This window comes from Talpa occidentalis, unplaced genomic scaffold (genome assembly GCF_014898055.3).
Source record: "Talpa occidentalis isolate TD23 unplaced genomic scaffold, MPIMG_talOcc4v2.1 talOcc4.11, whole genome shotgun sequence".
Classification (NCBI taxonomy): Eukaryota; Metazoa; Chordata; class Mammalia; order Eulipotyphla; family Talpidae; genus Talpa; species Talpa occidentalis.
The window spans coordinates 65,094,047-65,109,356 of NW_023601104.1; the positions used below are offsets into that span (position 1 = coordinate 65,094,047).

At 37.1% G+C, this 15,310-nt stretch overlaps 1 protein-coding gene across 20 annotated transcripts in view; it reads left to right on the top strand.

Annotated features, from left to right (window-relative positions):
• KTN1 (kinectin 1) overlaps positions 1 to 15,310 on the top strand; it is a 105,374-nt gene that overhangs the window by 15,587 nt on the left and 74,477 nt on the right. For 11 of the 20 annotated variants that reach the window (XM_037503395.2, XM_037503399.2, XM_054690573.1 and 8 more), the window contains exon 2: positions 11,950 to 12,004. The exons of the other annotated variants lie outside the window; for them this stretch is intronic. The gene's annotated coding sequence lies outside the window, so the exon portion shown is untranslated. The remainder of the gene's footprint in view (positions 1 to 11,949; positions 12,005 to 15,310) is intronic. 20 annotated transcript variants of the gene reach the window in all.

A 15,310-nucleotide genomic window follows, 5' to 3' on the forward strand; every position in this document is an offset into this window, starting at 1 on the left:
TATTTACACAGGGAGTGAGAGAAGGGAGAGCTGGGAGAGAGAGAATTTACTGGCTAGTACATGGCCAGTTGCAGCCTGTCCTAACTGGGATGTAATGTTGAAGGTGCAGAGACCAGAGTCTAGACAGGAACTACACCTGCAAGATTGCATCTGACCATGTGGAGTGTGACCATCTGTAGAATGGTCAGAGCCAAACTTGTGGGGGCAAGTCTGGGTGGGAGCTGTAGAGGAGAGGAGAACCAGATGTGTAGCAAATAGGTGCAACTGTGTGCTGCTCTGACTTTTAAAGCTCCCCTGATGACTCCACCAGCTCCTGACTCCCTGTCCCACCCCATTCCATGCTGATGTCAGAGGAGTGGAGTCTGCAGTCTAAGGATCCCAGTCTCTGGAGCTTTTTGGCTCGGTGTAACACCCCAAGTGCTGGCAGCCAGAGGTATAGGAGTGCTGCTAGCATGTTGGGGTCCACCAGGTAGAGGGGCTGGCAGCTATCAGTGGTAGCCTTGAAGCCCTGGATCAGGGGTGGCTGTGGTGAGGGCCAGTACCTTCTGCTGCCCCATTGGACAGGCTCAGAGGCCGTTTCTCTTACAAAACATTTCTATAAATTTGGGGGCTGAACACAACATGCATTTATTATATACCAAGATTTTGGTGGTCAGGAATCTGGGCATTACTTAGCTGATTCTTCTGATTCAGGGTTTCACAAAACAACCAAGGAGCCATCCTGAGTAAGAATCCTGGGCCTCCCTTGTGGCGCAAGGGGTTAAGCAGTGCACTATGAAGCAATTCGCAGCCTCTGCAGCACGAGTTTGATCCCTGGCCAGCCAGGGAGCAACCACATGGCACAGCAGACCTCTCCTGACTCGCCCGCTGCTCCCCTCAGCAGTGTACTTTCGTCACTTTGCCTGTTCTGCTCCCCACTCTGTCTCTGGTGAATCCTCTCTTCCGCCCTCACCCCTGCATCTCAGGCCTGTATCCTAGCTCTTGTATGCATAAATAAATAAATCTTTAAAAAACAAAAAAACAAAAAAACCCTTTGGCCCAAAAGTGAGAGTTTGAACATTAATATGAAACAAATATGTTTGAATCTGTAAATTCATAATAATACTACATTAAAAAATTCTTAATTAGTTGCTGTTGGAACAACTCAGTATTTTGACAACTGGCAAATAAAGAGAGTGAATTATTTTTCCTACTTTATCTGATTTGTATTTTAGGGTATGTTTCAAACAGGTCAGAAGTTTCTTTGCATAGATATAGCCTGGCTAATAAAAAAGGAATGATAGTCTTAGAATATTAATATTTTACATCTCCTAGTGAGTGATACCTAAGCGAAGATCACCACTAACTGCTAATATCACAAAGAGATTTCCAGACATTAAATATGTCCTTTGGGAAGCAGTGCTACACGTTGCTATAATTTTATACTTAAGTCATAACACTGCATCTGATCTGACTTTTATATTTAACAATTTATAGAGAATAGAAAAGACTAAAAATTTGTCAAATATTATGGGGATGCCGCCAACAGAATTCATGATGAGAAGCTATACAGGACCAACTTCTGGGTTGTTTCCCAACCCAAAATTCTAAGAATTGCAAGAAACTGAATAATAATAGAAAAGAAATGCAGCGATGATAAGTGAAAGGACAAGAAATTAATATGTCGCTCAAACCAGAATAACTAAAAAATCTTTGTAAAGGAGCTGGGGATATGTGATTACTGACTTAATATTGAAAAGTCATCGTTAATTTAAAATTTGCTGTGAGACTGGCTCAGATTTCCAGAAAGCTAGGTAGCTCTAGGTAATAGATATGTAGCTGATATTCTTTCATACATCATCTTTCCCTTCCCTTCTCTTTCTTCATCCATTTCCTCCTCCTCCTTCCCCCAAACTCTGCAAATCCTATTCCTATGCCCATCCCTTGGTGTCAACTAGTGAACTCTTAGTAGCTGACCTTCTGACTACCTGCCAAGTCTTAAGCCTGTATCCCGTGTAGTCTTCATTCTTTTTTTCCTATACTTCATATGGGTTACTGTTTGAATTTTCATTACATTCTGACTCAGGGAGAGGTTTATTTTAGAGTTTAGCCATACCTTTTTGATTTATCTCCTTTTATGTTTCCTCTACCATAATTTAGTGTTTGGAATAGAAGCATCCTCATTGGAAGTCATCTTCATTTCTTTTATAATCTTTTTTTTTCTTTTTTATTTATTATTATTTTTTTTAATTTTATTTTTATATTCCCCCATACAATTGCAAACGCCCCATTCTGACCCCAATCCTTCCCCTCCCGCCCCCACCCCCAAAAAGTGTCTCTGGTTCATAGTTTTTTGTTGATTTTGATTTTCACTTTCTTATATTCATTTTCCTGGTCCCTTATTTAAGTTTTCTAGATTCCTGCTATGAGTGAGACCATCCGGTATTTTTCTTTTTCATTTTGGCTTATTTCGCTGAGCATGATCCCTTCCAGCGCCATCCATGTTGCTGCAAATTGCACGTGTTTATCTTTTTTGAATGCTGAGTAATATTCCATGGTATATATGTACCACATCTTCTTGATCCAGTCATCTATTTTTGGGCATTTGGGTTGTTTCCAAAGCTTAGCTATTGTAAACAGTGCTGCTATAAACATAGGGGTGCAGGTGCTCTTTGGAATTGATGTTTCTGTGTCCTTTGGGTAAATACCTAGGAGTGCATTTCTTTTATAATCTTACTTGTTTTTTTAAGCTCTAGTTTAGTGGCTTGTTCCCTCCCTTTGCTCAGATTTTCCCTCTTTTAATCCTGTTGGTATTATTCATTTCTACAGAACAAATCTGATTTTAGCACGCTAATTTTTATGATTACAGTCAATTAAAATCCTTAAACTGGGGCTCCCTGGTGGCACAAGCGGTTAAGATGCAGCACTATGAAACTGTCTGTAGCTTCTGCAGCACAAGTTCGATCCCCGGCCAGGGAGGTGACCCACATGGTGCAGCAGATCTCTCCTGATCTCCCGTTGCTCCCCTCAGCAGTGTATTTCGATAGATCTGCCTGTTCCGTTCCCCATTCTGCCATTCTGTCTCTGGTGACTCCTCTCCCCCACCCCTGCACCCCCCACCCAAATCTCTGGCCTGCACCCCAGCTTTTGTATGCATAAATAAATCTTTGAGAAAAAAATCCTTAAACCTTTAAGTGTGATAGTTGCTTTGCTAGTTGATTTCACTCATCTTTGGTTCTTCAGTCTGTTTGGGAGTACAGATATTCTTGCTAGTTTAACACACAGAAAGTTTTTTTTCTTTTTTGAGGTAGGACTAGTATCCTTTGCTATGTGAATTCTTACTGTTTGTTGCTTAAAACTTGGGAATCAAATACAGCTATGTTTTGTTGAATGACTTGCATACATCCTTGAAAATCCTGCTGCTAAGTGATAAACCATAGCATAAAAAATTTTCATTTATTTATTTATTAAAGATTTATTTATTTATTTATACAAGCACTGGGTACAGTCAGAAGCGCGGGAGGGTGAGAGAAATCACCAGAACGGGGAACAGAACAGGCAGACTGACGAAACACACTGCTGAGGGGCGCAGTGGGGCAGCAGGAGAGGTCTGCGCGCCCTGTGGGACCCTCCCCAGCAGCCGGGGATCGAACCGGCACTGCAGAGGCTGCGGGCAGCTTGGCGGCCCAGCGCTCAACCGCTGCGCCACCAGGGGAGGCCCCATTTTCATTAATTTAATGTTGCATATCAAAAAGCTGATTGCACACATTGGAAAATGTTAATATAGCCAACAACAATTGAAAGTTAAAGGAATGCCCTTTGAACATAAAATGTAATGTAATAATAAAGGAAGATATACTTGCCAAAGGAGGAAGAAAAAACTTGATAGAAGGTGGTAGCTGTCAGGGGGAGGGGGAAGTCATTCTTTGGAAATACAACATTTTCTCTACTAATTTCAACCTTTTGAGGTTCATGATTATGTTGCATTCACTTGAGTCAAATTATGTTACAGAAAAGCATTTGTAGGGGAATAGTAGTCAAACACAAGTCCTTTAAGTAATGTGGAGATAGAAAATATGCTGAAAAGATTGAAAAGTATGAGATAACTCTTCATCCCCTTGGCATATGTAGACAAAGCAAAATGTTCTGAGCTCATCCAAATATGTGCAGTGTAGATTTGTTGCATATGATGTATTCCAACTGGAAACCATTTAGCTGAATAAATGATGTCTTAGCTGAAATCATAATGTTGCAATTTCATTCTTTATAGATATTTATTTTGTGTGTGTTTTAGATGAACAGTCACTAATACCAAAAAAGGCCATTGATTGAAAGTAATATTTTTCAAGAGCAATTTCATTAATGAACTGAAAATTCATTATGTGAGATAAGTCTGTGGATTGAAATTATAGTTTCTCTTTCTATAAACTAGCTATTAAAATTTCTGATATTCCAACTAGGGAACTGGAAGAGTTTGATAGCAGAATCTAAAATAAAAGCCTGATTTTATGAAACATTATTTAGTTGCTTTGTCTTTTATTCTCTTTTGGTATATTCTTGTATTCAGTACAACATTTGTAAGCTGGCACTCTTGTATCATTATCCAAGTTATTGATTAAAATGTTAACAAGGTTTGGCAATGAACAAGTCCTCTGATTAAAATACTTTGTAAACCATTAATAGACAACTTTGGGATATGGTCATTTAACCTTATAAATATTTCCCAATTTCTAGTACTATTCAGCCGTGTTCACTACTGATCTTGTAAAGGATAGCTTATCTACTTTATCTAGTGTTCTGTCAAAATCAGCCATTCTATAATTTGTACTGGGTTTTCCTGATTTCGTAAGCTTTTTATAAAGAAGGCATAAGAATGACTTGTTTATAGTGATGACTTTTGATGCTCCTAAATATTTTAATTAGTGACGTCTGAATTTATGAACGATTAATTCACTAATTTTATTTTTCCGCTTTCTGCTATTTTTAGTACATGACAGCTTTTACTTAAAAAAAAGAAAAAACTTTTTTTTTTTCCCAAAAGATTTATTTATTTATCCATACATACAAGAACTGGGATACAGGCAAAATTTGCGGGAGGGTGACAGGATTCACCAGAGACAGAGCAGGGAACAGAACAGGCAGACTGATGAAATACACTGCTGAGAGGAGCAGCAGGCACTACAGGAGAGGTCTGCTGCGCCATGTGGGACCCTCGCTGGCCGGCTGTGATCCAACCTGCGCAGCAGAGGCTGTGGGTAGCTTCACAACGCTGCGTTCAACCATCTGCGCCACCAGGGGAAGTCCAAGAAAAAACTCTTTAGGCATATTCTAGTGATGGGGAAAGCAGATCTATCTCATGGATCTTGAATTGCAGTATAGTGGCAGCTGTGTACTGTCTGTTGAAGGAAGATTTTTATTTGCATGAAGGTTGAGATAGTTGTGTAAACCTAAATTCTAAGTTCAGTTTCCAGAGCAGGATGATCATAGGTTGAGGGCTGTTTGTTGCTGTGTATTTTAAAATTTTTAGATTGTTGAGATACAGTTGACACACACTATTGTGTAACTTTAAGGTACATAGTATGGTGATTTGATAATAAGTATATATTATAAAATGATTACCACAATAAGTTAGGTAGCAAATTCATCACTTCGCATGAGTTTGGGTTTTTCAGATTTCCACATATAAGTGAGATCATAGTTTTTGTCTTCATCTTTTTATTTCACTTAGCATAATGCTCTCAAGGTTCATCATGTTGAAAATGGCAGGATTTTCTTTTTTATGATTGAATATTCTGCATATACCACATTTTCTTCATCTGACGGACACTTAGGTTGTTCTGTGTCTTGGTCTGGCTCTTATAATGCTGCTGTAATGCATAATGCAGATATCTCTTCTGGCTAGTGATGTCATTTCTTTGAATATATACCCAGAAGTGGGATTTTTGGGTCGTATGGTAGTTCTATTTTTAAGTTTTTGAGGAATCTCCACACTATTTTTCACAGTCATCAGTTTATATTCCTATCAACAGTGCACAAAGGTTTCCTTTTCCCATATTCTTGATAGTACTTATGCTTGTCTTTTTGATGATGGTATTTCTAATAAAGATAAGGTGATAGATACCTCATTGTGGTTTGATTAGCATTTTTCTGGTGATTAGTAGTAATGGACACCTTTTTGTGTACCTGTTGGCCATCTATAAGTCGTCTTTTAAAAAAGTGTTCATTTAGTTCCTTTGGCATTTTTTAAAAGGATTGTTGTTATTTTTACTATTGAGTTGTATAAGTTCCTTATGTATTTGGAATATTCATCCTTTATTGATACATGGTTTGCACATATTTTTCTCCCATTATATAGGTTTTTTTCTTTTTTTTTTTTAAAGATTTATTTATGTATACAAGAGCAGGGGTACAGGCCAGAGATATGGGAGGTGAGAGGATTCACTAGAGACAGAGTGGGGAACAGAACAGGCAGACTGACTGAAATACACTGCTGAGGGGAGCAGTGGGCAAGACAGGAGTGGTCTGCTGCGCCATGTGGTTTCTCCCTGGCCTGCCGGGGATCAAACTTATGCTGCAGAGGTTGCGGATTGCTTCATAGTGCAGTGCTTAACCCCGTGTGCCACCAGGGAGGCCCTGTTTTTTCATTTTGTTGATGGTTTTGTTTGCCGTCTAGAAGTTTTTTGGTTTGATGTCCAACTTGTTGCATTTTTCTTTTGTTTCCTGTACTTTTGGTCTCATAGTCTTAAAAAATCGACAAGATCTAAGTCAAGGAGATTTACCCCTTTATTTTCTTCTAAGAGGTGTAGTTTTAAATTGTACGTGTAAGTCCTTAATTTGCTCTAAATTAGTTTTTGGAGTAGTGTAAGAGAGCGTTCCAGTTTCATTCTTTTGCATGTGAATATCCTGTTTCCCCATCACCATTTAAGAAGAGGCATATTTTCCCCATTGAATATTCTTGGCTCCCTTGTCAAATGTGAGTTGAACATTGTGTGTGTGAGTTTATTTCTAGGCGCTCTTGATTCTGTTCCTTTAGTCTATGTTTTTGGTGCCCATACCATACTGTTTTGATCACTATACCTTTGTGTTATAGTTTCAAACCAGGATGTGTGATGCCTCCAGCTTTGTTCTTTCGTAAGATTGCTTTCACTATTCTGGGTTCTTCAAGGTTCTACCTGTACGACTTTGGGTAGTGTGGGCATTTAAAAATATCCTTCAACTCTGAATGCTGGATATTTTTCCATTTATTTATGTTAGTTTCAATTTCATTAATGTCCTATAGTTTTCACTGTACAGATTTTTCACCATGGTTACATTTATTTCTAAGTATTTTGTTTTTTGGTGCTATTATGAATGGGATTGTTTTCTTGTGGCTATATTTTAGACTTCCTGATAACTGATCATTTTTGAATCTCTTAAGCTGTATTTCTATTTTCTGCAAGGAATTACAATTACACTTTTTTTTTAAAAAAAAAATTATCTATCTATCTATTTATTTATTTATTTATGCAAGCACTGGGTACAGTCAGAAGGGCGGAGGGTGAGAGAATTCACCAGAGCCAGAGTGGGGTGCAGAGCAGGCAGAAGGACCGAAGTACATTGCTGAGGGGAGCAGCGGGTGGCAGGAGAGGTCTGCCCACCATGTGGGACCCTCCTTTGGTGGCCGGGGAGCAGCCAGGGATCGAACCGGCACAGCAGAGGCTGCGGGCAGCTTCGCAACCCAGCGCTCAACCGCTGTGCCACCGGGGAGGCCCCAATTACACATTTTAAATGTTCATTATATTCAGAGTTTTTATGTTAACTAGACACTTTATAAACCATTTTAAGAATGTGGAAATTCAGCTGGTGAAATCCCAGAAACTTGACTTTTTCCTGGAAATTGTTCTTAATAACTTCATAGTTTTTTGCCTCATTAACTTGTTGGGAGTGATGGCCAAATAATGGAGTCTGGCATTTTTATTTATTTATTTATTTATTTGTTTGTTTGTTTTCTTTTTGTGCTTTTAATGCTGAAGTACAGATGTTACACTTATTTACAATTGTTAAAAATTTTTATCTTGACTTTTTGGTTTTGAATTTTCTTTTATCCTTTGGAGCTTAAAAAACATTGTAATGAAGTCTTTATAATGCTAAAAAGGCATTGTGTGGTGGACACAAGTGGTATTGATGTGTGCTGTTTTTATGAAGGTTATATCTTGAAAGAATATCCAAAGGGAAACAACTCACATATGGGCCTCCCCGGTGGCGCAGTGGGTTGAGTGCAGCACTGTGAAGCTGTCCGCAGCCTCTGCAGCACGGGTTAGATTCCTGACTGGCCAGAGAGATTCCCACCTGTCTTGCCCGCTGCTCCCCTCAGCAGTGTCTTTGGTCCATCTGCCTGTTCTTTTCCCTGCACTGTCTCTGGTGAATCCTCTTACCCTCCTGTGCTCTGGCCTATATACCCCAGTGCTTGTATAAATAAATTAAACTTTAAAAAAAAATTCCTGCACAAAATTGTTTTTGTTTTGAAGTTAATTTTGTTATGAAATAATATTTTCATCTCAGATTTATACTGCTTGCATTTTTAGTCAACAAATGTTTTACTGCTATCCATTGCACTCCGGTGGGCTAGTTGGTAGGTAATCGAGGGAGAGAACATACAGATCAGCAGGAAAGTCACCCCTCTGGCATGGTAAACTTTTCAGCACTCCAAAGTAACCTTGTATAATAAATAACGCTCTGTGAATGGCTTTTTAGTCATACTACTTGTACGGTTTCAGAGAAAGATAAACATAAAAGCAAATGCTGCTTAGTTTCAGTGATTGGGAGTAATTATAAATTTTTGTTTCTTTAACATGGGTCAATAATTTGTTAACAGAAGAAAATGTCCCAGAAAAATATGAAAATAAGTTTCCTGGCACTGTTGTACTTCCCTCATTTGTATGTACTTGCAGTTTGAGTATGTGTAAGATTTTGCTACTTATTTACAGTTTTGTGTGTGTGGACTTGTATTTTTGCTTTTTATTAAATAGCAGAGGTAGGAATTTGATTGGACAAGATTGAAATGTATGCTTGTTGAAGTGCAGAAATTGAGATGGAGGTTGCAGAATAGATTGTAAAATCATAGGAAAAATAATCAGGTTTTGCATCAAGTAATTTGTGCACTTGATTATAAAATGGTGTGAAGTTTTGTCCTTTTACATAAAGATTTTGTTCTTGGAAATGCTGAACATTAATTGAGGGAACAGAAAGAGAAAATTCTTTGCTATAGCACTTTGCCCCCTAATTTCCTGCAAACTTTATGAGGAAGAAGGTCTGTTGTAGTCCTTCATGTTAGAATATCGGAATATTCAGTCATATTCTGGTAGGACAAATTGCTCATTTATGAAATCTATGTTCTGGACTATTACTTTCAGATAAAAATTTTAATTGGTAGCTGAGGTTAGTAAGTTTTGTTACACATTGTTGACATACTTTATTGCTTCTGAAAACAATGTTCCAATGTTTAGCTGCATCTGGACTTCTTTGTTAATGGTCATTGTTTCTGTGAAGATTTTATTCCTTTAATCTTTGTCTTCTGAGAATTATGTGAGTAATTTTATTTCTTTTTTTTTTTTTAAAGATTTATTTATTTATGCATACAAGAACTGGGGTTCAAGTCAGAGGTATGGGGGTGAGAGGATTCACCAGAGACAGAGTGGGGAACAGAACAGGCAGAGGCAATGAAATAAACTGCTGAGGGGAGCAGCAGGTGAGTCAGGAGAGGTCTGCTGTGCCATATGGGTCACCTCCCTGGCCAGGGATCAAACTCATGCTGCAGTGGCTGTGGGTTGCTTTATAGTGCTGTGTCTGAACCCCTTGGGCCACCAGGGAGGCCCCTTTCTTTCTTTCTTTCTTTTTTTTAAAAAGGTTTTTTATTTATGCATACAAGAGCTGGGGTACAGGCCAGAGATGTGGGGGGGGTGGTCGTGACAGGATTCACCAGAGACAGAGTTGGGAACAAAACAGGCAGACTGACCAAAACACACTGCTGAGGGGAGCAGTGGGCGAGTCAGGAGAGGTCTGCTCCACCATGTGTGTTGCTCCCTGGCCGGCCAGGGATTGAACTCCGGCTGCAGAGGCTGTGGATTGCTTCATAGTGCAGTGCTTTAGCCCTTTATGCCACCAGGGAGGCCCCCCACCTTTATTTCTTTATAGTTAATTTTTATGTTGCTTTAAAGATCTGCCTTATATTTCCTTTTGAATATATGTATTTACTACACACATTTACATAGGTTTCTTTGACTTGGAAGATTCATATCTTACAACAGTTTTTGAAGATTCTCATTTTCTCATCAAGTATTATCATCATTTTTCCTGTTTCTCCTTTGACTTAATTGTACCTTCTCACTCTTTTTCATGTCTTTGTTTTTCTTACATGTTTTTCCTAATATGTTCTTTTGTGCCACAGTTTTTTCTCATGTTCTTTAACTGTATAATTATCAATCTGTTTAGTGTTTAGTGTTCTGTGTGTTTAATTTATAGTTTCTCCATGTCTTTTTATTGGTGTTTGTTTTTCTTTGCGAAACTTTTGTGCTTCTAATAGCTGGAAAGAGTATTATTTAATAGTCTCTTCATATGCTATTTGGAATTTTGGGAGGATATAATCCCTGTTTGTATCTGTTTACCTTTGTCTTTTCTTACAAGTTCATCTTAAGTAGAAGCATTATCTGTAAATACTGTGCATACTAGACTGGCTAGGAGGAATTTTTTGCCAGAGGCTTTCATTACTTTAAAGCCATTTTTGTGTTACTATTTTCTGTGGGGGTATATGTAAGCTAGACTGGCAGAGATTATAGATACAAATCTCAGAACCCATGGTTAATAAAATCTTAATGAAAACTAGCTGTTGAGTGTTAGGAAAAGCAGGCAAGCTTTCTCTTTTCCTTGTGTCAACATGGGGAATTAATGAATATTTTTTCTTAGTCTATTCTTTGCTGAGTGTAGACCCTTGAAAGGGCTCTTTTATGTACCTGTCTCATTTTCACTTCTCCATCTTGTAGCCCAGCATCTCTTGACTTAGCCTTAAATGACCATTAACAGTTTTCAGTTTCTATTTGATTTTTCCTTTCATCTAGGATTTTCCTTTAATTTTCAAAAACTCACCTACTCTAAAGCAGCACAATTTTAGCTACATTGGAAGAGTGTTTTGCTCATTTTGGTAGAAATGGATTCTTCAAGTTAGTTTTTACAACTCATAATTTATAATTTAAAAATATAAATTATGTAAAAATATTATGTGCTCCTGGTGGGAAATTATAACCATTCTGAAGGATATAAGGAGAAAAATCACCAGAAAAGTAGCTGGAAGTCACTATAGAGTTAATGGTTTCTGATACGTCCTTTCACGTGTTTTCTAAGTGTATATGACTGTGAACTCTGTCACATATAAGGAAGTTTTTTTCTCTATACAGTTTTATAATCTGATTTTAACGTATATTTTATTTAAAATATTTTTTGAATGTCTTCCCATATTATATTTGAGACTTTACTGCTTGCTTAAATAGCCACATGCCTAAAACTGGACATATGGTTCTTTCTAGTTTTAAGTTGAATTGCTGTGTATTCCTGAGTGTACTAAGTTTTGTAAAAAAACAAAAGTTTCTTGTGTTATCACATGATACTTAATGTATAAAATAATTTTTTTACTCATCTCTGGCATTAATTGGATTTGTTTCAGATTGGGGTAACAGTACTCTAAAGTGGGTATTGCTGAAATAAGGAGTGTGTTAATGAGACATGAGTCTTAGAAATAACTATGTATTGCAGTTTAAAAGGAGAAATTGCACCACAACTTTGAGATTTCAGTGTAGTCTATAAATTTAATATTAGAAAAGCTGTTGTAAACGGAGTTCCCATGTCATGAAACTCAGTTTTGATTTACTAGAGTATCTTGTCTTTTGGCTACTTTGAATCTTTTTTTCTGGTGAAAGGTGATTTTTTTTTCTATTGCAGATATTGAGGCCATTGCACTTCTGGTGTAATGACAGACTTGAGAATAGACATTTAGGTGAGTTTTTATATTTGGTGGCTGTTTGAGGAAATGATGACTAATGCTTTTTTCCCCTCATCAATGTGTAAAATCAAATTTTTAAGAAGTTATTGCAGGTGTAATACTTGTAAACATTTAAACATATACATAAGATGAGTACTTATTTTCTTTAAGTACTTTATACATTTTCTTATATTTAAGACTTTACTGGATGCCTCTACTGATTTGAAGTAACTTCTAGTGAACTAATTTTTAAAAATCAATTTGGATATGTTTTCAGATCCGTTATTTTATCTGAATGACAGTCGAAATTTTGGGGAGCCTGACTGAGGGAATATTTCACCATAAAAGATGTGGGTTTGTTTCCCATCGTATGCTCTCTGGGCACCAGCAATTTGGGACCACTTAAATTTGGGGGTTGGCATTTCCAAGATCATGCAAGTAATTTGATCAGTGAAGTTGGATAGTAAGAGGCCCCAAGAGCTGAGACAGATAGGGTATCAAAAGTCAGGACTTGACTCTTGTATGGTACTTCATTATATATTCATCAATTTTAAAACAATTTTTGTTTGTTTTTTGCTCAGGATATATTCAACATACAACATCCATACTTTGAAGGCTAGCAACAATCCTCTAGCCTTAAATTAGCAAAAGGAGTTCAGAGAAATGATTGTAGATAATTCTGTTGTGGAAAGGCACTCTGATTAAATACCAGTGATAGACTTTATAATTGTGAGATAGGGCCCATAAATAAACCATACTTTTAAAAATGGTTAATTTGTGGGTTTTTTTTTTTTTTTTTTTTTTAAAAGATTTATTTATTTATTTATACAAGCACTGGGGGGTACAGTCAGAAGCGCTGGAGGGTGAGAGAATTCACCAGAGCAGGGAACAGGCAGACTGACAAAATACACTGCTGAGGGGAGCAGTGGGCGCGGCAGCAGCTCTTGCCCCTTGTGGGACCCTCACAGGTGACCAGGGATCGAACCGTCTCTGCAGAGGCTGAGGGCAGCTTCGCAGCCCAGCGCTCAACCGCTGTGCCACCAGGGGAGGCCCTAATTTGTATGTTGTTTAAAAAAGCAATACGAGCTGTTATTTCGGATTTAAAGAAAGGGAAATGTGGTACGAATAATGGTATATTTGGAATGCAGAGTATTTAGATTCGGTGTGATCAGCTTACAGTTTTTTTTTTTTTTAACTTAGGAACATTATTTTTATAGAGGACCTATAGTAATAGATTTTGGCTTAGACCTTATATCCACTCTTAGTAATTTAATTATGTTGTATCATTGACTACAGCTCTTGTAGTAGACTCTGGTATCTTATACATCTTTTAAAGATGTATTCATTTAGTTTTTTTTTGTTTCGTTTTGTTTTTTAAAGTTTTTTTTTAATTATTATTTATTTATACAAGCACTGGGTACAGTCAGAAGTGCGGGATGGCGAGAGAATTCACCAGAGCCAGAGCAGGGAGCAGAGCAGGCAGAAGGACCGAAGTACACTGCTGAGGGGTGCAGCGGGTGGCAGGAGAGGTCTGCGCGCCATGCGGGACCCTCCTCCGGTGGCCAGGGAGCAGCCGGGGATTGAACCAGTGCTGCAAATGCTGTGGGCAGCTTCGCAACCCAGTGCTCAACCGCTGCGCCACCGGGGAGGCCCTTCATTTAGTTTTTCCTGACATTCTCTCAGGAAAATTTACAAAGTTAAGTGTTCTTAGGTTGAAAACAATCTTTCCATCAATTGATTGCCCTTTATAAATATGTATGTTTATTTCCACATCAGTGGAAAAATTGACTTTCAGTTTATTCAAATTTTAGTGATGATTTTTAATTTTTTCCTAGCTGTTCTTTAGAGTCCCCTTAATTGACATAATTTTGTCAATCAAAAAAACAGAAAAATTTACAAAATTAGCTTTTTTGGTGTCATTTGTTTTAAATGTTCTCTTAGTCTCAAGAAAATGATGGCAGAACGAAGAGCAGTTGAAACACCGTGATAGTACAATAATAAGAAAAGAATTCAAATTTCTTATTTACTAGAAATTCAATAGTATACTGATCAAACTGCTTTAGATTTCTCTCCAATTATCTTAGCAATCGTTCTTTTAAAATTGTTTTTACTTAAACTTTTAAATGTCTAATTTGCTTTCAGAGTGGTTACTTACATTTCTTTTTTATGTAGAAGAAATTTAAAAAGTTCAACAGTTTACTAAATTGAAATATTTGTAATATTTTCTAAAATGCATAATGATTTTTGCTTTTAATATAGTTTCAAACTGTACTCAACATTAGTAATGTTAGCTGTTATGTATTTTGGTGCATTATGTGGTCTTAATTATTTTAAAATAGTGTGCTTATTAAATGTGTCATGATTCTATAGAAGTTCCATACTTAGATCATTTCACTATCTTACCATTATTTACACTGGGCCTACTTTAATGTATTTAGTTTTATCCTTTCTGATTAAGCATTTTGATTGAAATTATAACTGTTCCTAGATTTTATTTTTATATCTGAATGTTTAGGTTTCAGGTTGTTTTATTAATATAAACATGTTTTGAAATCTTCCTGAATTTATAAAATTTAACTGTGATGCATCTCAATTTTTGCATGAGCAAATAAATGTGATAGGGAAACAGTTAATATAATCTTAAAAACTATGGTGAATAGTCACTATACATATTCACAATGAACACAGAACTTATGTATTGTTTCTCCATTGTTAATTTTTTTTTCTTGGTATTCTGTAGGAGTAGGAATAAAAATTTTCACCTCTTATTTTAGAGCAGGATTTTTAAAACATGAATACTCTTCAGGGAGTTCACAAACCTCCTGAAATATGTGTATACTAAAGTATCCCCAAGATGGAGTGTTATCTCTCAATTTCTTGAAAGATTTATGTCCAAGTAAAAGAAGTCATTGGTTTGGAATGTGATTTGAAAATAGTTTATGATCCTATGGATATCTCAGCCCTTCCTGGTTTACTTGATAGATAAATCTTTGTGAACAACTGTCTGTTAGTTGCATTCAGATCGGAACCAATTGAAGTTTAGTTTGTGATTAGGTTATAAAGGTTATTTAGTATTGCAAAGGGAATGTAATAATGTGGGAGAGATTACTATTGGTAACTTTGCTATCATCTCAAAACCCGAGCTACTTCATGTGTCCATGTTTTCTCACCTCAACAAATAAACATTGAATTGCATACTATATACTTAGAAAATGATCCCTGTCAACCTTGAGCTAAATATTAGCCTTGTCTCAAACTTTTCTTGCTCTTTTGCTTTTCCACCTCTCCCTCTCCCGCCCTTCAGAAATTTCCTGTGTGTAC